Source organism: Camelus dromedarius, chromosome 10 (assembly GCF_036321535.1).
Source record: "Camelus dromedarius isolate mCamDro1 chromosome 10, mCamDro1.pat, whole genome shotgun sequence".
NCBI lineage: Eukaryota > Metazoa > Chordata > Mammalia > Artiodactyla > Camelidae > Camelus > Camelus dromedarius.
Genome location: NC_087445.1, coordinates 44,445,115 through 44,469,166, shown reverse-complemented (window position 1 = coordinate 44,469,166; position 24,052 = coordinate 44,445,115). Strand labels below are relative to the sequence as shown.

The 24,052-nt window shown below is 37.6% G+C and overlaps 1 long non-coding RNA gene across 1 annotated transcript; it reads right to left on the bottom strand.

Moving 5' to 3' along the window:
* Positions 1-1,979: 1,979 nt before the first annotated feature.
* On the bottom strand, positions 1,980-24,052 carry LOC116152671 (uncharacterized). The gene is made up of 2 exons (XR_010382709.1): positions 23,788-24,052; positions 1,980-2,913 (listed from the first exon to the last, which is right to left on the bottom strand). It is a non-coding gene; the product is annotated as an uncharacterized LOC116152671 (long non-coding RNA).

Sequence of the window (24,052 nt, the reverse complement as noted above, 5' to 3'; positions counted from 1 at the left end):
CCTGCTGGCACAAATTACTACAGTCTTAGTATCTTCAAATAATAGTGTGTCATCTTACAGTTCTAAAATTCAGACACCTGAAGTGGCCTTACGGAGCTAAAACCAAAGTGCCAGAAGGGTTTTCTGGAGGCTCCAGGGAAGTGTTTAGTTCCTTGCCTTTCCCAGCTTCCAGAGCTGCCCTCATTCCTTGGCTCAAGGTCTCTTTCTAACTTCAAAGCCAGCAGTCACATCACTCCGACCTTTGCTTCAGTTGTCGTATTTCCGTCTCTCACTCTTTCTCTCATGCCTCCTCTCTTTCACTGATAAGGATCTTGTAATTAGATTTGAGTCCAGCTAAATAATCTTCCCGTCTCAACCACATGTGCAAAGTCTCCTTTGCCATGAAGGTATCATAGTCACAAGTCCCCGGAGTGGGCACACGGACATCTTTGCAGGGCCATTATGGTGCCTACCACACCCAGGATGTCATTGGTGTTTAAAATTCCCCATGTTACTACTTTTCATAGGTTATATTAGTAGGCTGATAGTATTAAAACATTTATTTTGAGTTGCTGATTCAAACTGGGTGTAGGAAAAAATTCAATATTCAAGGTAAATTTAATTGTAGAAAGTCTCTTTGAGATGATGCAATAACTTGTGGTGTTGAATCTGCTACTGGAAATGCTTGGCAGTAGGGGGGCCTTGCATATTTAAAATATTTGAGTTATATTTCTGTGAAAGAGTATGTCCAGTTTCTGCAAATGTCCTTGCTTTCTCTGTACTCTTGGTGCAGTGTCTGCCCCCTGGTTATTGCTCAGCACACTACCTACCACACAGCACTTGGTCAGAAATGCCTTGTTCATTATAGAAGTTACTTGATTCTGTGTTATTGGTGGCTGAGCAGAGAATCTAGTTTTATGAGGACATAGAATTATTTAGTTCTGACAGTAGCTCTTGGGAAAAAAAAAAAAAGGCCTACAACTTACCTACTAAATATCTCCAAGGCATGATAAAATATGTGTGTCAGTAGCCATTTTGCTGAAATGAAACAGAATGTTTAAGGCAATGGTCTAGGGTCCTAGGATGTTTCTCATTTCTGCCAGTGCAAAGTCCTCCTCTGATTTTGAGCAGGAACCCAGAGTCCCTTGAGTCTGCTGCTAACAGGGGTCTGTTTCCCCTCCTTTACTCCCCTCAGCACTGACTTGGAAGTTGGAGAGGTAGATGTGTGTTGTGCTGAAACTGTCCACCTCAATGGATGGTATGAGACTTAGTGGTAGTGGGTGTTAGCAGTATTGAGTGCCTGTTCTTCATCTTTCTGTGTGCACTATTATTTTATGGTGCTGTCTCATTAAGTAGCAGGATGATCGGGTTTTAAGAAAGGAGATAATCATGCCTTAATTTTTGTTTTCTGGAAAGAATCCTAAAACATTGGGTGATTATATTAAATAACATATAGTGATACTTTCATTTATTTATTTTTTTATTAATAGACTATTTTTTTTAAAGCAGTTTCAGGTTTTCAGCAGAATTGAGCAGAAAATAAGAGCGTTCACACATAGCCCTCCCCACTCACACATATGTACTCCCCTACCCTCAACATCCCTCGTCAGTGTGGCATATTTGGTACAATCGATGAACCAACATGGACACATTATTATCAACCAAAGTCCAAGTTTACATTAGGGTTCACTCTTGATGTTGTACATTCTGTGGGTTTTGACAAATACATAATGACACGTAGCCACCACTATAGTATCATATAGAATAATTTCGTGGCCCTAAAAATCCCTTGTGCTCCATCTATTCACTCCTCCCTCCCTCCCTCCCTCCCTCTCCCCAAACTCCTGGAAACCACGATCTTTTTATTGTTTCTGTAGCTGTGCCTTTTCCAGAATGTCATTTGGTTGGATCATACAGTTTGTAGCCTTTTCAGACTGGCTTCTTTCATTTAGTAATATGTCTTTTAAGTTTCTTCCATATCTTTTATGGCTTGATAGCTGTTTTTTTTTTTTACTGCACATATATTTTTAATTTACATATATGTACTGTTCATTGTTTCTAAGAATGTTTAGAGCTTAAGCTTTTTAAATTACATAGTTATCAAAAGAATAAAGCCAACCACAAAATAAGAATTAATTCAAAAAGATACATACACCCTGCTATTAACAGCAACATTATTTATAATTGCCAAGATATGGAAGCATCCTAAGTGCACGTCAGTAGTTGAATGGATAAAGAAGATACAAGTCACCCATAAGAAAGATGGATATTTTGCCTTTTGTGGCCCTTTATTCATTTTTTTTCACTTCAAAAACCGGAATTTTATAACCAGCATAAACACTTCCATTACCTCAAAAATATCAAAATACCTAGAAATAAACTTAACCAAGGAGGTTACCTATACTCAACCTAAATGACACAAAGACATGGAAAGATTTCTTGTGCTCTTGGATTGGAAGAATCAACACTATCAAAATGGCCACACTGCCCAAAGCAATCCACAGACCCAGTACAACCCTGGTCAAAATACTCATGACAGACAATAGGTCACTATCTTCCTAAGAGGGTGTGTTAGTTTGCTAGGGCTGCCATAATACAATATTCAAGACTGGGTGGCTTAAACAACAGAAATGTATTTCCTCACAGTTCTGGAAGCTAGACGTCGAAGACCAAGCTGTTGTTAGGTTTGGTTTCTTCTGAGGCCTCCCTCCTTGACTTGCAAGTGGCTGCCTTCTTGCCGTGTCCTCACGTGGCCTTTTCTCTGTGCACAGCTCCCTGGAAGCTTTTTGTGTGTCCAAATTTCCTCGTCTTAACAAAGACACCAGTCAGTTGGTTAGGGCCTGTCCTTTCCATCAGATCTGAGAGCATTCCTACAAGCAACAGCAAAGCAAAGTCCTTTTTGTACATAAGTCATCCAGTGTTGGTTTCTGTTACCTACAAGAAGAAAAACATCCTGATAATACCAACCATATTAATAAGATTTCCAGACAGTTTGCATCTCTATATGACTCTCCTGCTGCCTTTTCAGTAAATCAACCCCCATTATGCCAACAGAGAATAGAGATGTCTTTGCAAAGCTAAAGAGCTTTCCAGACTGAGGCATTAGGATGAATGGAGATTTAACTACAAATGGCTACTTCTTTCTGCAACTGAAAATCAGCAAAACATTGAGAACTACAGTCCTCAGATGTGATTACATACCGAACTAGTTTATTCATATTTGCACTTGTATATGCATTGAATCTATTTGGAGCCCGTTGGTCCTTCATAAGCACATCCTGGGTCAGCTGTTGTCAAAACGTGGTCCCGGGAAACTCTTAAAAAAGCAGATTCTCTGTCCCCTCTCCCAGGACTACTCTATCAGCAGCTCTGGGGGTAGGACCCCGTCTGTGTTTTTTGGTTTCGTTTTAACAATCTGTGTGTTAGTAAACCCTCCAGGTGATTCTGTGGCTCACTGAAGTTAAAGTGCCTTGGGGCGAAGGAAAGGTTCAAACAGCAGGATGCAGCACCTTAGTAACAGACTTTCCTTTTGGTGAGACAATATAAGAAACCCTTAAAAGCATCCCTCGACAGGTCTTGTTCTAGCCGGGCCAAAGCCTCATTCCTCCTGCAACCCCTAGTGCTTCTTGTCTGCTGTCTCAAGAAAAAGAGAAATGGTCATTAAAGAAAGGCAGGAAGTCTGAAAATAGAGCAGTGCGGTCATTAATGCGAAGCCCGCACCCCCATTTCCGACTATGTGAGTGTTTTATTTGCCCTGGAGGCACCACTTTTCACACATTTGGCTTCTCTCTTTAAAAGGAACCCCAACTAATCATTTTCTTGTGCATCAATGCACTAGTCTCTCAAGTATTCTTTTTAAATTGAGTGAAGATTAAACCTAATGCACACAGTTCCGTAATAACATTTCTTTTAATGAGACCCATCTTCTAATGGAAAGAACTGCCCTACTAAATTAAAAGGAGGGAAATATATAAAACACATAATCCAGCGCATGAAACCAAAAACCTAATTTACTCATTCATTTCACTGGACAATGTGATGACGCATAACAGGAACATGAGAAAATGAAGTTGTGTTCCTGCCTCCTCCTGCCATTTCCCCCTTTCTACTTGGAAAAGGTCAGCTTGAGAAAAACTTGACCTTAACATTTACTTCCCAGTAAAGCAAACCGGTGAAAGCAAGTATTTTTCATGTCCTATTAATCTGAAAATCTGATTGTAAATTAAAAAAAAAAAACTCATTTCATGCCATCTTTTTTACTTCAAATGTCTTTAACTTGAAAAAAATTATTTTTAGCCAGACTGGGATGAATTCCAAGCAGTTTCAAAATTGCTATCAGAATAATACTTTACTTATAGGTTAAAAAAACCAAGTACATAATCTGCAGTGTTTTATGAGGTTATTAATTTGAATTATGGAATTCTAATTGCTTAGGAGATTGTCCATAAACCACTGCTCTCCTCCGGCAGGATGGAAAAAAACACAAAGTAGTCCCACCAGGAAGCTTGGAAGCTTGTCAGAACCTACAAATGTTTCTCAAACTTCATGGTTTCTTTCAGTGCTTTGGGTATTTTGCAAAAGCCCTGATCAAAGGTAACCATGACCTCAGAGGTGTGTATGTGTGTGTTTAGCTTTTTCTTTTCTTGGCATGCTTTATGCACACTGAAATGCTGACACTGTAAGAGGCCAGAACTATGTCAACTCCTCTAATAATGAAGGTGTGTTAGTTTTATAATGATAATTAACTGTAGGTTATTGATGTGTGTGTGTTTACTTGCAGGCATGTGAAAGCACACATGGATACAAGCACTTACTTTGTTTGCATGTGGTAAAATAGCCTTGTGGTTTCCAATTTTTATTCCAGCCCTGTGAAAATGCAGATTGCTCCAAATTTATTTATTGGTATATAATACACTGAGATCACAAATCCTGTTTTGAGATAGATTTTCTATGAAAGATACCCAGCTCGATAATTTGTTTTCTTCAAGTTTTTTTCATTGCTTTAAACAATGTCTGTTCTCTTAAGATTTCACAATCCTGATAAAAAGTTCTTCATTCCGTTCATCTCATCACTCAGTTGACCTGTGTGCAGTTTGGACTGTGTACAGGAAATAAGATTAATTTTGAGCTTGTTTCCATAAAACTACATGAGGTCCAGCTACAAACCACACAAGATAAATATAAAGTAGTGGGGCAACATTATAATAGTAGTAGTGAGTTTTTAAATGCCTGTACCAGCAGAGGAAACTTGTCCAGAGCTAAAGAAGGAAAAAAAAGGAAAACAACTTGAAATGACACAGTTTTATATAAACTTCTTATGGGAACACCCTTACTTTCAACACTTTGTATCCAGAATTTATTTCCTGTTGGAATCTTGATGTAAGTTACAAATACTAATTAACAAACTCATACCATACTCCTTGGGTGGTTAAAAAGAAAATTGGGTGGGGATCTCGGTAGTTCTTGGAGTTTTAAGTATGGCCACTTGGCCCAGTCAGTCAGATCCACAGTGTACTGGAAAGGAAGGTATCTTTATTCAGGCATCTGTGCAAGTTGGTGGCTTTATTGGACTAACCATGATCTTCCAGACAGTGAGACCAACCATTCAGCCACAGTGTCTCTTAATTGGCTTTGTTTGGTTTTGGTGTTGAGTAGTTTTCCTCCAATGAGTAGGTGGCTCAGTGAGAAATCCAAAAGAAAACAGCCTCTAAAAGAGCTTTTGGTACTTAGAGGTTTTGGAAAGATGACGAGAAGAAGCGTTTTCCTGGAGTAAATATTATTCCTTGGAACAAATCAAGGTATTGACTCTAACAACAACAACAACAAAAAGTTCAGAAAAATTCTATACGGCAGCAATTGGGATAACTTCTGACAAATCACTTTGTAGTGACATTGAAATAGTAAATACTCAACTTGATTTATAGCTGTTTTTTCTTTTGACTGAAAATGTCCAATGTATGTGGCTTGAATACATGTTCTTGTCTCAAATGCTCTACCACACACATTTCCACCTACTGTGAAGGCAAACACATTTTGACTAATGTTATTGCTTATGAAAATTTTCCCTGTGACTTGAAATCCTACCTCTGTGTTTTCTTTTAAACGTTCACATTTATAAATGGGCAATTGTTAAACCACTTACTATTTCTCTTAGAGTTACCATAATAAGGGTGATCCAGTAAGTAATGTAACCTTTCCGATACTATGATTTTCCATTTACTGCTTGAGAACAGCACTTAGGAAAAAAGAATCCTTGAGAGTGGGAAATTTTTAAGAATGATCCTTAGATGCCAAGGCCACTCATTAACATTTCTCCAATGAGAGTATTTCAAGTTGTCTGAAGTTGTGTTTCATACAAAAAAGCAACTAAGGTAAAACTTGTCTGCTCTTACATTTTAAGACCACTGGCGAAATGCACGCTCATTTAGCTGTGCGTAGGGACTCACACAAACAGAATGAAAATACACCAGCCTATTCTTCCAGCATTGCAGATGTAAGTTAGCCAGAGCACTCCCTTAAAAGTAAGACATCACTCTCAAAAACTACTTTTACATGCGGTATTTTAGACTGCGTTATATGGAAAGTGAAGTGTTTTATGAGTAAGCCCCACTCCCGATGTGGGCGGTGAATCCCGGAGAAGATGAGCAAGTCTCTGTCTCTGATTCGGTCTCAGAGCCAGTGCTACAGGGTTCTCCATTCAATCACAATCTCAAAAAGCTTTGCAGACCCAGTGGGACCTGTGACTTGCCAGGTTGTTGTAAGGTGCCAGGATTGAGGTTTCTGACCAAGGCCAGTGCCTCAAATAGCCTGATGCTGCTAGATGCTCCAATGGAGGCCTAAAATCAGCTGGAAAACTGTTAATAATAGCATTCTAATGAGACTTCCCCCAAACATCAAGGCAAACCACTATAGGGGAAGGAAGCATGGGAGGGGCAGGCTGTGATGGAACAACCTAGAGTTCAAATTAGGACTGTGCCAAGTATTGATTGCATGACTCTACAAGTGTAGCTAAATTTTTCTGAGTATCATGCAGATTCTGAGTAACATGGTTGTGCTGGATAGTATGCTAGGTCTCTCAGCTAATTCACCTTTCTGTATTCTGCTTTGTTATGGTGGGAGCTGGGGCTCTGCCAAGTGCGTTTCTTCATTGCCAGCTGGCTTCTTGTTAGGTGATCCAGAAGAAGGGGAAGGGGAGGGAAAAAACCTTCCGTTTTACCTTTGGCTTGCAATTCTCATCGACTCTCCTCCCAGCAGCAACAGTTGGCCCCAGTTCTCAGCTCCTGTTGGCACTTTCAGGATGAGGCTAATGGTCAGACAGGTGCTGACTCCTCCTTGAAAGCCTTATGTCCCATCCCCTCAGCATCCATTATGTGAGCTTCTATTTTCTGATCCTATTTTTAAAAAAATCTTTATTATGGTATAATTCCCATACAGTAAACTACACATATTTCAGATGTACAATTTGATGAATTTTGATAGGTGTATATACCTGTGAAAGCACCACCACACTCATGATAGCAGACATTTCCATCACTCCCCAAGAGGTGCAGATTTTGACCTCCCAATTTATCCCTTCCCACCCCCTTTAACCCCTGGTAATCATACGTTTATTCTCTATGTCTGAGAGGCTGTTTCTTTTTGTAGGTAAGTTCATTTGTGTCCTTTTTAGATTCCATGTATGGTATTTTTCTTTGTTTTTCTGGTGTACTTCACTTAGAATGACAGTCTCGGGGTCCATCCAAGTTGCTGCAAATGGCATTATTTTATTATTTTTATGGCTGAGTAGTATTCCATTATATATGTATACCACAACTTCTTTATCCAGCCATATGCTGATGGACATTTAGGTTGTTTCCATGTCTTGGGTATTGTATATAGTGCTATGAACATTGTGATGTATGTGTCTTTTCAAATTATATTTTTCTCCAGATAATATGCCCAGGAGCAGGATTGCTGTATCATATGGTAAGTTTATTTTTAGTTTTTTGAGGAAGCTCCATACTGTCCTCCATAGTGGCTGCACCAATTTACATTCCCACTAACACTGTTCCCTTTCTCCACACCCTCTCCAGAATTTATCATTTGTAGACTTTGATGATGGCCATTCTGACCTGTGTGAAGTGATAGCTCACTAAGGTTTTGATTTGCATTTCTCCGATAATTAGTGATGTTGAGCATCTTTTCATGTGCCTATTGGCCATCTGTATGCCTTCTTTGGAGAAATGTCTGTTTAGGTCTGCCCAATTTTTGATTGGATTGCTTTTTTTAAAAATTATTTTTATATTAAGCTGTATGAGCTGTTTGTATATTTTGAAAATCAGTTTCTTGTCGGTCGCATCTTTTGCAAATATTTTCGCCTATTCTGTAGGTTTCCTTTTAGTTTTGTTGATGGTATCTTTAGTGTGCAACAGCTTTTAAGTTTAATTAAATCCCATTTGTTTATTTTTGCTTTTATTTCCATTACTCCAGGAGCAGGTTTGAAAAAAAAATATTGCTGTGATTTATCTCCAAGAGTGTTCTGCCTATGTTTTCCTCTAGGAGTTTAATAGTATCTGGTTTTACATTTAGGACTTTAATCCATTTTGAGTTTATTTTTATATATGGTGTTAGAGAATATTCTAATTTCAGTCTTTTACATGTAGCTGTCTAGTTTTCCCAGCACCACTAATTGAAGAGACTGTCTTTTCTCCATTGTATATTCTTCCCTCCTTTGTCATAATTGACTGTAAGTGTGTGGGTTTATTTCTGGACTTTCTCTCCTGTTCCACTGATCTGTGTGTCTGTTCTTGTGCCAGTACCATACTGTTTTGATTGTTGTAGCTTTGTAGTATAGACTCAAGTCAGGGAGTGTGATTCCCCCAGCTCCATTCTCCTTTTTCAAGACTGTTTTGGCTATTCAGGGCCTTTTGTGTTTCCATACAAATTTTAACATATTTTGTTCTAGCTCTGTGAAAAATATCATTGGTAATTTGATAGATTGCATTGAATCTGTATATTGTCTTAGAGAGTACAGCCATTTTAACAATATTGATTCTTCCAATCCAAGAACATGGTATATATCTTTCCATCTGTTTATGTCGTCTTCTGTTTCTTTCATCAGCGTCTTACAGTTTTCGGAGAACAAGTCCTTTGCCTCCTTGGGTAGGTTTATTCCAGGCTATTTTCTTTGGTGTGATGTTTAATGGGACTGTTGCCTTAATTTCTTTTCCTGCAATTTCATTGTTAGCGTATAGAAATGCAGCTGATTTCTGTATATTAATTTTGTATCTTACAACTTTACCAAATTCATTGATGAGCTCTAGTAGTTTTCTGGCTGCTTCTTTAGGGTTTTCTGTGTATAGTATTATGTCATTCATGAACAGTGACAGTTTTAATTCTTTTCCAGTTTGGATTCCGTTAATTTTTCTTCTCTGATTGCTACAGCTAGGACTTCCAAAACTATGTTGAATAAAAGTGGTAAGAGTGGGCATCCTTATCTTGTTCCTGATCTTACTGGCAAAAAGCTGAAAGCATTTCCTTTAAGTATGAGGTTAGCTGTGGGTTTGTCATATATGGCCTTCGTTATGTTGAGGTATGGTCCCTCTATGCCCACTTTCTGTAAAGTTATCAAAAATAGATGTTGAACTTTGTTAAAAGCTTTTTCTGCATCTACTAAGATGATCATAGTGTTTTTTTCTTCAGTTTCTTAATGTGGTATTTGATTGATTTGTAGATATTGAAAAATCCTCACATCCCTGGGGTGAATCCCACTTGATCATGGTGTATGATCCTTTTAATGCATTGTTGGAGTTGATTTGCTAGTATTTTGTTGAGGACTTCTGCATCTATATTCATAAGTGATATTGGCCTGTAATTATCTTTTTTTGTCGTACTTTGATTTTGGTATCAGGGTGATTGTGGCCTCAGAATGAGTTCAGAAGTGTTCCTTACTCTGCAGTTTTTTAACTGTTTTAATAGTTTCAGAAGGCTAGGTATTAACTCTTCTCAAAGGTAGAATTCGCCTGTGAAGCCATGTGGTCCTGGACTTTTGTTTTGTTGGGAGTTTTTAATTAGTGATTCAATTTCAGTACTGGTAATTGGTCTATTCGTATTTCCTATTTCTTCCTGGTCCAGTCTTGGCAAATTGTACCTTTCTAAGAACTTGGACAACCTAGAAGAAATGGACTTTTCATTGGCATGTAGTTGCTCATAGTAGCCTCTTATGGTCCCTTATATTTCTGATCTTATTAATTTGGGTCCTCTCCCAAAGTAATTGATGAGTCTGACTAAAGGTTTATCAATTTTGTTTATCTTTTCAAAGAACCAGCTTTTAGTTTCATTGAACTTTTCTTTCTTTCTAGTCTATTTCATTGATTTCTGCTCTAATCTTTATGATTTCTTCTACTAACTGTAGGTTTTGTTTGTTCTTTCTCTAGCTGCTATAGGTGTAAGGTTAGGTGGTTTACTTGAGATTTTTCTTGTTTCCTGAGGTAGGCCTGTATTGCTGTAAACTTCCCTCTGAGCTCTGCTTTTGCTGATTCCCAGAGGTTTGGGACTATTGTGTTTTCATTTTCATTTGTCCCAAAGTGGTTTTTTATTTTCTCTTTGATTTCTTTGGTGGTCCATTGGTGGTTTAGTATCATATTGTTTAGCCTCCATGTGTTTGCAGTTTTTGCAGTTTTTTTGTTGTTGTTTGTTTTTTGTAGTTGATTTCTAACATCATAGCATTGTGGTCAGAAAAAATGCTTGATATGATTTCAGTTTTCTTAACTTTGTTGAGGCTAGCTTTGTGGGCCAGCATGTGATCGATTCTGGAGAATGCTCCCTGTGTACTTGAGAAGAATGTTTATTCTGTTGCTTTTAGGTGGAATTGTCTATAGATACCAGTTAAGTCCAGCTGGTCTAATGTGTCATTTAGGGCCTGTACTTTCTTATTGATTCTCTGTCTGGATGATCTATCCATTGATGTAAGTGGGGCATTAAGGTCCCCCACACTATTACTGTGTTACTGTAGATTTCTCCTTTTGTATCTGTTAACAATTGCCTTACATATTGAGGTATTCCTATGTTGGGTGAATATTTACTTAAAATTGTGTCTTCTTCTTGAGCATTATGTAGTATCCTTCTTTGTCTCTTATAATGGTCTTTATTTTAAAATCTATTTTTTTCTGATGTAAGTATTGCTATCCAGCTTTCTTTTGGTTTCTATCTGCATGGAATATCTTTTTCCATCCCCTCACTTTCAGCCTGCATGTGTCTCAAGCTCTGAAGTGAGTCTCTTGTAGACAGCGTATACATGGGTCTTGTTTTTGTATCCATTCAGCCAGTCTATGTCTTTTGGAGTGTTTAACCCAATTACATTTAAGTAATTATCAATACATATGTTAATACTGCCATTTTTTTCATTGTTTTGGGTTTGCTTTTTTTTTTTTTTTCTCTTATTTTTGTTCTCTTTTCTTGTGGTTTGATGACTGTAGAGTTACATTGGTTTGTGGTTACCATTAGGTTTTCGTATATAAGTCTATATAGATAGATAAATAGATAGATCATATAGATAGATAGATGATTGTTTTAAGTTGCTGGTCTCTTAATTTCAAATGCATTTTAGATACCCTGCATTTGTACCCTCCTCCCCTCAACTAATTTTCTCTTTCTAGTTGTGGCCTTTGCCTTTTTTACCTAGAGAAGTTTCTTTAACATTTGTTGTAAAGCTGGTTTGGTGGTGCCGAACTCTTTTAGCTTTTGTTTATCTGTTAAGCTTTTGATTTCTCCATATCTGAATGAGAGCCTTGATGGATAAAGTATTCATGGTTGTAAGTTTTTCCCTTTCAAAACTTTAAATATATCATGCCACTCCCTTCTGGCCTGTAGCATTTCTGCTGAAAAAAAAAATCATCTGATAACCTTTTGGGATATTAATATTTTCTCCTTATCCTTAATTTTTGTCAAGTTTGATATCTATGTGCCTCAGTGTGTTCCTCTTTGGGTTGATCCTGTGTGGAATTCTCTGTGCTTCCTGGACTTGGGTGACTGTTCACTTTCCTAAGTTAGGGAAGTTTTCGGTTATTATCTCTTCAGATATTTTCTTAGGTCCTTTCTCTCTCTGTCTCTTTCTGGGACCCCTGTAATGCAAATTTTAGTGTGCTTCATGTTGTCCCAGAGTTCTCTTAAACTCTCTTCATTTCTTTTCTTTCTTTTTTCTTTGTTCTGTGGTAGTGATTTCCACTAATCTTCCTTATAGGTCACTGATCCGTTCAGCCTCATTTAGTCTATTCTTGGTTACTTCGAGGTTATTATTGATTTCAGTTATTGTATTCTTCAACTCTGTGTATTCTTTATATTTTCTAACTCTTTGCTAAAAACTTCCCCCTGTGTATCTATACTCCTCAGTTCTCTGAACATCTTTATCATCATTACTCTATAAACTCTTTCTTAGATAGATTGCCTATCTCCTCATCATTTGTGCCTTGGCCTGGAAGATATTCCTCTGCTGCTCCATATTATCTAATTTTCTTTCTTTTTTTTTTTTTTTCAGTTATATTTATTGACCTTGGAGAGGTGGCCTTCTGTGGAAGATGTCCTGTGTATCCCAGCAGTACACTCATCTCTTGTCACCCAAGAGTCAAGGTCCAGCCGGTCTCGGGGTAGAATTTGGCCTGTGTTTGTAGATTTTTTCCATAGGCTTTGGGATTGTTGTTTTCTAACTTCTGGTTATCTGCCTTCTGTAGATGAAGCTGGACTAGGTACTTACACAGGTTGCCTGGCAGTGGGAGTCTGTGCTGCTGGGTAGAGCTTGGTCCTGGCCCTCTGGTTGGTAGGGCTGTGTTTAGAGGCAGTTGTGGACTCAGGAAGTCTGCTGATGGATGGGGTTTGCATACCCACCCCAGTATGTTGTTTGGCCTGAGGCTTCCCACCACTTAAGCGTACAAGCTGTTGGTTGGGGCTAGGTATTGGTGCTAATGACTCAAGCAAGAAGTCAGCTTCCAGGAAAGCTCATGTAGATGAATACTCCCTGAATGTCCACCACCAGCTTTTATGTCCCCAAGGAGAGTGACAGCTGACCCCTACCTCCCAGGAGACCCTCCAAAACCAGCAGGCAAGTCTGGCCCAGGTTCTTCCCTCGGACATGGTGCACGTGAGATTCTGTGTGGGTTTACTAGGAGAGTGAAGTCTGTTTCCCCCAATCCCGTGTGGCTTCTGGAGTTAAGCCCTGCTGGCCTTCAAAACCACGTTTTGGCGTCTCCTCCTCCCACTGGCAGAACCCTGGGCTGGGGAGCCTGATGTGGGGCTCACAACTCTCACTCCTGTGGGAAGGCCTTTGCAATATAATTTTTCTCCAGCTTGTGGTTCCCTTTTTATGCTTCCAGTTGAAGAATTTTTTCACTAGGTTCTAGTCTTTTTTTCATGGTTGCTTAGCAGTCAGTTGTGGTTTTCTTGTAGTTGTGAGGAGAGTTGAGCTCGTGGTCCTACTCCTCCACCATCTTGACTGGAAGATCTATGTTCTGATGATCTTAACTTCTTCCCTTTAATTCCCCAGCCTTACAGATGGAGCCTGCTTCCTGGATTTCTCCCATCTTCCTTTTTTTCTCATTCAGCTACCAACATCTATGCATGTGACTACCTAGATTAAATTTTTTCTGTTGAAGTATCTGAGTGGTTTCTGTTTCTCTAATTTGTCCCTTACTGATAAAATGTGAGACAGTGCTACCTACTAAATTTTTTTTTTGCATAGATTAAGTGAGGAATTGCATTTCAAATGCCTGTTACAAGGCTTGGCTCATAACATAAATACGTGACTTCTCTCCATTTATATAAGCTGTGTCCTTGGCAAAATTCCACTCTCCCCCAATACAATATTTGTGCAAGTTGTAGCTTTAGATATATTTGACTTGGGAGAAGAACCCTGGTTTTCTAACTCTCAGCAGTCTCTATGTAATCATAGATGCAATTTATGACCACAAGCCCTGTGATGCTAGTCTCTGACTAGAAATCTTATCACCTCATTATCAAGTATAGTCAGTTTACAATGTTGTCAATTTCTGGTATACAGCATAATGCTTCAGTTATACATGAACATACATTCATTTTCATATTCTTTTTCACCATAGATTACTCCATGATATTGAATATAGTTCCCTGTGCTATACAATATGAACTTATTGTTTATCTGTTTTATATATATTAGTTAGTATCTGCAAATCTCTTCCATCCTGGTGACCATAAGTTTTTTTTCTAAGTCTGTGAGTCTTTCTATTTTGTAAATCAGTTCATTTGTGTCTTTTTAAAATTTTTTAGATTGCACATATAAGTGATATCATATGGTATTTTTCTCTTTCTGGCTTACTTCACTTAGAGTGACAGTCTCTAGGTCCATCCATGCTGCTGCAAGTGGCATTATTTTATTTTATTTTTTATGACTGAGTAGTATTCCATTGTATAAATATACCTCAAGTTCTTTATCCAGTTATCTGTCAGTAGGCATTTAGGTTGTTTCTATGTCTTGGCTATTGTATATAGTGCTGCTGTGAACACTGGGGTGCATGTATCCTTTTGAATTAAGGATCCCTCTGGATATATGCCCAGCACTGGAATTGCTGGATCATGTGGTAAGTCTATTTTTAGTTTTTTGAGGAATCTCCATACTGTTTTCCATAACGACTGTACCAAACGATATCCCCACCAACAGTCTAGAAGGGTTCCCTTTTCTCTATACCCTCTCTAGCATTTATCATTTGTGGACTTACAGCAAGGTAGGAGGATACAAGCTTAACATACAGAAATCAGTGACATTTCTTTACACTAACAATGAAATATCAGAAAAGCAAAGTAAAGAAACAATCCCTTTTAAAATAGCATCCAAAAAAGTAAAATACTTAGGAATAAATCTGACCAAGGAAGTCAAAGACATATGCAGAGAACTACAGAACATTGACTAAGGAAATTAAAGGTGACTTTTAAAAAAATGGAAAGTTATCCCATGTTCTTGGATTGGAAGAATTAATATTGTTAAAATGGCCATACTTGACAAAGCAATCTACAGATGTAATGTGATCCCTATAAAATTACCCAGAACATTTTTCACAGAACTAGAACAAATAATCCTAAAATTTATATAGAATCACAAAAGACCCAGCATTGCCAAAGGTATACTTAAGGAAAAGAATGAAGCTGGAGGAATAACCCTCCCAGACTTAAGACAATACTACAGAGCTACAGTCATCAAGACAGCATGGTATTAGTACAAAAACAGGCATATGGACCAATGGAACAGAATAGAGAGCCCCAAAATAAACCCACAAACTTTTGGTCAATTAATCTTTGACAACAGAGGCAAGAACATACAAGAGAGTAAAGACAAGTCTCTTCAGCAAGTGGTGGCAAGTAGTGTTGGGAAAACTGGACGGCTGCATGTAAATCAATGAAGTTAGAATATGCCCTCACACCATACACAAAAATAAACTCAAAGTGGTTCAAAGACAAGACACTATAAACCTCTTAGAAGAAAACATAAGCAAAACATTATCCAAAATAAATCTTAGCAATGTTCTCCTAGGGCAATCTACCCAAGCAATAGAAATAAAAGCAAAAATAAATAGGACCTAATTAAACTTAAAAGCTTTTGTACAGCAAAGGAAACCATAGGCAAAACAAAAAGACACCTATGGAATGGGAGAAAATTTTTGCAAAAGATGAGACTGACAAGCCCTTAATTTCCAGAATATATAAACAGCTGTTACAACTTAATAATTAAAAAAAAAAAAACCCAATCCCCAAATGGGCAGATCTAAACAAGCAATTCTCCAATGAAGACATACAATGGCTAAATAGGCACATGAAAAAATGCTCAGTATCACTAATTATCCGAGACATGCAAATCAAACTACAGTGAGGTATCAACTCACACTAGTCAGAATGGCCATCATTCAAAAGTCCACAAATGATAATTCCTAGAAATTCTTTACATCTCTTCTCCGTCACAAGGGTGCAGCACTTTTGGGGAAAAGACTTATTCTGTCACAATGTTGATAGGTCCAGTAAGTAAACACATATATACACAAACCAACAAAGGAACCAGACAGAACAGTCCTTGCTGTAATTTTCATTTTCACAAAGTATCTTCAAAACTGCATCTGAAGTCAACACAATTTAAAAGGGCAGGTGCAAAATGAACTTTCTAGGCTGCATCTTCACACACACATAGAGTATGGTTTATTGTCCAAGAATGTCAATGATCAGCTTTGGTTTATTTAAAAACTGGAAAATGTAAGTTTGTAAAATTATATGTGAAGATTTGGTAACACGACTGTCTTCAGAGCAGTTAGTCCCATTTTTAAGCAACAACTGATGTGAAATTTCAAAATATTTGCATGCTGTTAAAAATTCATAACTTCCTAAATTTAAGTTAGTTTCAAAACTTGGCTTGCATGGTCTCCTAATTCTCTGAAAATTTTTTAAAAAATTAAAGCTACTAGAGTTCATCTTTTTTTCTCTTGGAACAAACTGCTGGTTCTGTAAGTCACTTTCAACTGTAGAAGATTTTACCTACTCCCAACATGTAAACAGAATACTAATAATTCTGATATACTCTGGTATGTGTCCTAGTTTTCTACTGCTGCTGTAATGAGTCACTACAAACCCAGTGACTTAAAATGATGCAAAGTTATTATCATACAGTTCTAAAGGCCAGAAATCCAAAAATGGTTCTTATTAGATAAAATCAAGGAGCCAATAAGGCTGCACTTTTCCTGGAGGCTCTCAGGAATACTGTTTCCTTGCCTTTTCCAGGTTTTAGAGGCCACCCACTTTCCTTGGCATAGGCCCCTTTCTCCATCTTCAAATGAGCAACAGCAAGTTGAGTCCTTCTCACACCACATCAAGGCAAACTTTCCTCCACAGTCACATTTCCCTCTGACTCTCTTCTGAGTCCTTCTTCCACTTTTAAGGACCTGGTGAGTATGCAGGGCCCATCTAGGAGAATCTCCCTATCTCAGTGTCCTTAACATAATCACATTGGCAAAATCCCTTTTCTGCGTATGGTAACACGTTCATTGGTTCCAGGGATTATACACTTTGCTTTTCCACTTTTTGGAGAAATTCTTGGGAGATGCTCATCTAATCCAGCATCTGATGGGTGCACAGTCCTCCAGTCAGGACACTTGAACATTTCATTATATTCCTAACATTTTTAAAGCTACTTTTAAAACTAATAGTTTTTACATGAGATAAAGAGGTGTATGTAACCACTTAACTCACTATCAAACTATTATTTTTGCTGATATGAAGCTAAAGAAAAAAATGTTCAGTTATCTAGGGTATTTATCATTTTCAAATTGTATATTCTCTTTATTCATAAGATGCCTCTTCGAGTGTGTAGAAAAGTATAAATCAGCAGTATTTGCTAAATGATTGAATTACATATTGATCACGTATCAACAAGCACAGAGACCTCTGGAGTGAGATGGCTTACAGTGGCTTTTCTTGTGAACATTTAAAATAAAACTATTGGTATATGTTACGTAATATAATCACCCAACATTTTAGGATTCTTTCCAGCTTGAGCCTTTCCTTCGCCCCAAGGCACTTTAACTTCAGTGAGCCACAGAATCACCTGGAGGGTTTACTAACACACAGATTGTTAAAACGAAACCAAAAAACACAGACGGGGTCCTACCCCCAGAGCTGCTGATAGAGTAGTCCTGGGAGAGGGGACAGAGAATCTGCTTTTTTAAGAGTTTCCCGGGACCACGTTTTGACAACAGCTGACCCAGGATGTGCTTATGAAGGACCAACGGGCTCCAAATAGATTCAATGCATATACAAGTGCAAATATGAATAAACTAGTTCGGTATGTAATCACATCTGAGGACTGTAGTTCTCAATGTTTTGCTGATTTTCAGTTGCAGAAAGAAGTAGCCATTTGTAGTTAAATCTCCATTCATCCTAATGCCTCAGTCTGGAAAGCTCTTTAGCTTTGCAAAGACATCTCTATTCTCTGTTGGCATAATGGGGGTTGATTTACTGAAAAGGCAGCAGGAGAGTCATATAGAGATGCAAACTGTCTGGAAATCTTATTAATATGGTTGGTATTATCAGGATGTTTTTCTTCTTGTAGGTAACAGAAACCAACACTGGATGACTTATGTACAAAAAGGACTTTGCTTTGCTGTTGCTTGTAGGAATGCTCTCAGATCTGATGGAAAGGACAGGCCCTAACCAACTGACTGGTGTCTTTGTTAAGACGAGGAAATTTGGACACACAAAAAGCTTCCAGGGAGCTGTGCACAGAGAAAAGGCCACGTGAGGACACGGCAAGAAGGCAGCCACTTGCAAGTCAAGGAGGGAGGCCTCAGAAGAAACCAAACCTAACAACAGCTTGGTCTTCGACGTCTAGCTTCCAGAACTGTGAGGAAATACATTTCTGTTGTTTAAGCCACCCACCCAGTCTTTGGTGTTTTTTAGGTTTGCCAGGGGTGCCATAATAAAATACCAAACATACCATCTCAGGAAGATGGTGAACTGTTGTCTTGGGTATCAGAGACAAAGGTTCCGCAGTGTATTCGAAAGCTTGATCGTGTTTTTTGTTTTTTTTTAAATGACAAAAACTCTAAATTTATTTAAATACATTACAGCTTTTGAGCTTTCTGTGAACACAGAAATCATCTGGTTGGTAAATCTGTAATACAGCCACTGACAACGCTTGAAGATAACAACTGTTCCCCTTTTCTCTAGACTTAACAATGCTGATATATTTCACTGGTCCTCATAGGACGTATATTAACTTGGTAATATATAATATTAAACCCTGATCATCTGTTTTACTCTTCTTTGGGATTTTCTCAAGTTACCCCAAGGCAGGGCCTCAAATGGACTGCCACATGTCACGTGGCAAAAAAAAAGATGTAAAAAGCCAGCCACTGGCTGATTTTTTTATTTTCAATAAGTATACAAACAACTCCTATTTACCCTTCACTAACATTCCCCCAGATGTTAAGATTTGACTGTCTTTGAGTAGCTTTTCAATTTTCCACAGACTCGTCTCTGTAGGTACCTGTTCCTGATGATTACTGATGTCACGTTTATTACGGGCTTTACGTTTTAGTTCTCTCTACTGTCTCAGGATGTTTATGGTTTGATGGTCCCCTTGAAGTCCATTTCTATTTCAGTAATCTCAGCCTTCCCTGTTAATGTCAAATTCTTCAAGCTACCTCAGTATGGAGCACTTGCAACTCTGGGATGAATTTACTCCATCTGCAATCACAATCTCAAAAAATCAACCCCATGAAGTGATTACATTATTCTCATCTGAGATAGATAGGAAAAAATAGATCACAGACAGATTAAGTAACTTGGCCAAAAGGAATCACCAAACCATGCTTTTTGCTTTAAGCAAAACTGGGCTACATACACAATGGTCTTTAATTAACTTCTGACTTTCAATATTCATTTAAAACTAACATTGATTTTTCTAAGCATCAACATTTCATTTCAAAAACACTGTTCATGGGGGAGACTGACTAAGAGAGCACTCACTGGTCACTGGTGGAGGCCTTAGTGGAAAACACATTTGCATATGGTTAAATAATGCCAAACTTCTCAAGGCTTTTGGCAAAGCAGGTGTAAAACAGGAGGGAAATATGTCCTGGGTGTTTTTGATGACTCAACCAAGTTAATAGCTCTTATATTTATCTTAATGATTCTTTTGAATTTTGCATTCTGCTCAATAATATACTTGTGCTTACTTTATGTTTACATGCCATTGGTTACACTTAGAGATACTGTTTTCTATATTCCCTGGTTGTTAGATGAGATGCCGTTGCAATTGACTTTATGAATTTTAAAAATGAAATGGACTGAAATGAGGGAGGTTCCATGAGCCAGAAATATCTTCTGGTGCTACAATAAAAATGTCCCTAATGTTTCCAAAGAGTCAGTTCAAGACAGTGTATATTCAAACCATTGCTGGAAATTTTATGAGTTGTGGGTACATTGGAGCCATACGACAGGGCTGAAATTTCTCTGCTCCACTGGGAGTTCTCTTTTACCATCTCTAGCATATACTCATCAAAGGACACTTTAGTGAAGAAAGCTGAATGATGATGTTATTCTTATCTTTAACAAAGACATGGTAAACATCATTACTTTTAATTGAACTAAAGTGCTCAAATGCCTCATCATCCACACAGCAATTCTCCTAGATCAGCTCTCAACATTCATTTTAATTGTACTGATCTTGTCATATGCAGTAACAACCTTGAGAATGTCTTCTTGCAATCATTGATTGAATTATTTAGCCTTGAAAAAGTATCTTCTAGATAAGCCAATTTTGTTAAAACATCCTTTATCACTGAGAACAAAAAAGAATTAATTCATCTTATCCAAAAGGTTGACCTTTCACTGAATGTGTTCATTTTCCTTTCTGTGAGGAAAATAATCACTGGAGCCAGGGTCAGAAAATAATGGTCCTCCTGCTTAAGCATGTGAGTTGCGATTTTCCAGATTAAGCTGGAGCTTGTCTGTGTGGTAAGTTTTCAAAGTCACTTCTATTGTTTTTTTCTCTTCAAAATGATATTCAAATCACTGCCTCTCCCCCCCCCCCCCTTTTTTTAACTGAAAGTTTCCATTTTTACCACCCCATTGAGCTCACAGAGGAAATCAGGAGGCATATTGTTTGAGGTGAGTATTCTTGGTAAATGCTGCAGTAGCTGCTGGGTCATTCACAGTAAGTGACGCCCTTGATGCAGGTTACAACTCCCTAAGTTCGATACAGGCACCTTTTTTCAGCTTGGCTGCCTCTGTTTGATCCAAAATAGACTTAGCCATGCCTACAGAACGGGCTCTATCAAATATTCTCCAGTTACATGAGCTTCATCTTTTAAAGTATTTTTGAAAATGACCTTGAAGTTAACTTTGAAAGATATTTATTTGCCTATTTTTGCTGAATTGCTCCCAGCAAAGTCGTCTTTTGTTTTAATTTGGAAAATATTCTCCAAATTGTGTTAAAATTGTGTTAACTGGGTTTTAAATTATGCTGTGGAAGTGATATAGACCATTTTGTGTCAAAGTTTTCTAGTAAAAAGTTTTCCAGGTTTTAGGTTTGTTATTCCTCTATAGTAAAAAACCTCATATTTTAAATAAATGTGAAAATATATTTTATTTTGCTAATACTTACCACTTACAGGGTAGTGTTATAATTTTATTAAATGTCATACATACTGTGACTCTCTGGGAAAATGTCCCATTTGAAAGAATTCTCAATACCTTGATTTTTCATTTTTTAAAATAATGTTGTATAAACTGGAAAGTTTTAAGGCTTTTAATTAAAACTTTCTTTTTAAGCCAATAATTTATACATTCATCTCAAAATATAATTAAGAATTACTACCTTTAAAAGATAAACCAAGAATGACACTATAATAATAACAACTAACATTTTTGGTTATTTTATGATATTGTGGTACTTACTATGGTGGAAATCATAGCTAAATGTAATTGTATTCATGTCTGTCTAGATCATAGATTGAAATAATTAACATTGTGCTTTTTATTTCCCAAATGCTTGTTTGTGACTTTCCTAGTTAGCTAGAGGCATTCCATGTTGCCTCCAAGAGAAGCAAGTTTTTTTTTCTTTTAGTAGTGGCATTTTATTTTTTTTTTAGTATAAAGAAATGCTACTGATTTCTGTATGTTAATCTTGAATGACAATTTTACCTCTTCTCCAGTTTGGATCCCTTTTAAGTAAAGAAACAATCCCCTTTAAAACTGCATCCAAAAAAATAAAATACTTAGGGTATTAATTTGACCAAGGAAGTAAAAGACTTATATGAAGACTAATATGTGGAGAACTACAAACCATCAACTAAGGAAATAATATTGTTAAAATGGCCATACTACACAAAGCAATCTACAGATTTAATGGAATCCCTATAAAATTACCCAGAACATTTTTCACAGAACTAGAACAAATAATCCTAAAATTTATATGGAATCACAAAAGAAATACTGAAGAAAAAGAATGAAGTTGGAGGAATAACCCTCCCAGACTTGAGGCAATACTACAGAGCCACAATAATCAAAACAGCATACTGTTCGCACAAAAACAGACATATGGATCAATGGAACAGAACAGAGAGCCCAAAAGTAAGCCTACAAACTTTGGTCAATTAATCTGACAACAGAGGCAAGAACATACAAGAGAGTAAAGACAAGTCTCTTCAGCAAGTGGTGGCAAGTGGTGTTGGGAAAACTGGACAGCTGCATGTAAATCAGTGAAGTTAGAATATGCCCTCACACCATACGCAAAAATAAACTCAAAATGGCTTAAAGATTTAAACATAAGACAAGACACTATAAACCTAGAAGAAAACATGGGCAAAACATTCTCTGACATAAATCTTAGCAATGTTCTCCTAGGGCAGTCTACCCAGGCAACAAAAATGCAAAAATAAAGAAATGGGACCTAATTAAACGTACAAACTTTTTCACAGCAAAGGAAACCATAAGCAAAACAAAAAGACAACCCATTTACAAAAGATGAGACTGACAAGGCCTTAATTCCAGAATATATAAACAGCTCATACAACTTTATAATAAAAAAAAAAACAACCCAATCCAAAAATGGGCAGAAGACTTAAGCAATTTTCCAACGAAAACTTAGAAATGGCCAATAGGCACATGAAAAAATGCACAATATCACTAATTATCAGACATGCAAATCAAAACTACAATAAGGTATCACCTCACACCAGGCAGAATGCCCATCATTCAAATGGCCACAAACGATAAATGCTGGAGAGGGTGTGGAGAAAAGGAAACCCTCCTGTACTGTTGGTGGGAATGTAGTTTGGTGCAGCCATTATGGAATACAGTATGGAGATTCCTCAAAAGACTAAAAATAGACTTACCGTATGATCCAGCAATCCCAATCCTGGGCATATATCCAGAGGGAACCTTAATTCAAGAAGATACATGCACTCCAGTGTTGATAGCAGCACTATATACAGTAGTCAAGACATGGAAACAACCTAAATGTCCATCAACAGATGGCTGGATAAAGAAGCTGTGGTATCTGTATACAATCAAATACTACTCAACCATAAAAAAGAATAAAATAATGGCATTTGCAGCAACATGGACAGACCCAGAGATTGTCATTCCAAGTGAAGTAAGCCAGAAAGAGAAAGAGAAATACCATATAATATCATTTATATGTTGTATCTAAGAAAAAAAGATGAACTTACTTATAAAACAGAAACAGACTCAGACATAGAAAATAAACTTATGCTTACCAGGGGGGAAGAGGGTAGGGAGGGATAAATTGAGAGTTTGAGATTTGCAGACACTAATATACATAAAACAGATAAAAAACAAGTTTATACTATATAGCACAGGGAGCTATATTCAATATCTCGTAGTAACTTACGATGAAAAAATATGAAGATGAATATACGCATGTTCATGTATGAAGCATTATGCTGTACACCAGAAATTGACACACTGTAAACTGACTTACTCTACTTCAATAAATATATATATGTATGTACGTATGTATATACACACACACAAACTGGCATTTAAAAGACCTCCCAGTGTTGTTTTTTTTGACATCCAGATCAGGATTTTTAGAATCAAAAAGGGAGACCTGAGGGAAGCATGTGTTAGATTTGCATCAGTAGAGTTAGGAAAAGAAAGATCTAAGGATTCTCCTTACCTCAGAAGTCTGCGTAGTCTGGTGGTGAATGGACTGAAGGCAAATGAGAAGTTAAAGGCAGGAAAAGTTTAGTGCATGGAGAGCCATGTGGAGAGATTCAGGGTCAGCAATAGGAAACTCACCAATATTCAGTTCCAGGAAGCCATCCAATATGGTCCACTGCTCCATGGCCCTTTAGGGAAGTCACTGGTTTCAACCCTGTGGGCTGTGCACGGTTCCTTCATAGCAGCCTGCATGTCCTGAACGGTCATCCAGCAGAGGGCAGCTTACCTCCTCTGAAACTTGGCTGAGTCATCAGTCTGCCTCTGTAGATACATCTTCAGCACCTCTTTTTTTTTTTAAAGCAGATTGGGTAATTCATAAGCCTCCTGAAAACAGAGAGTAAAA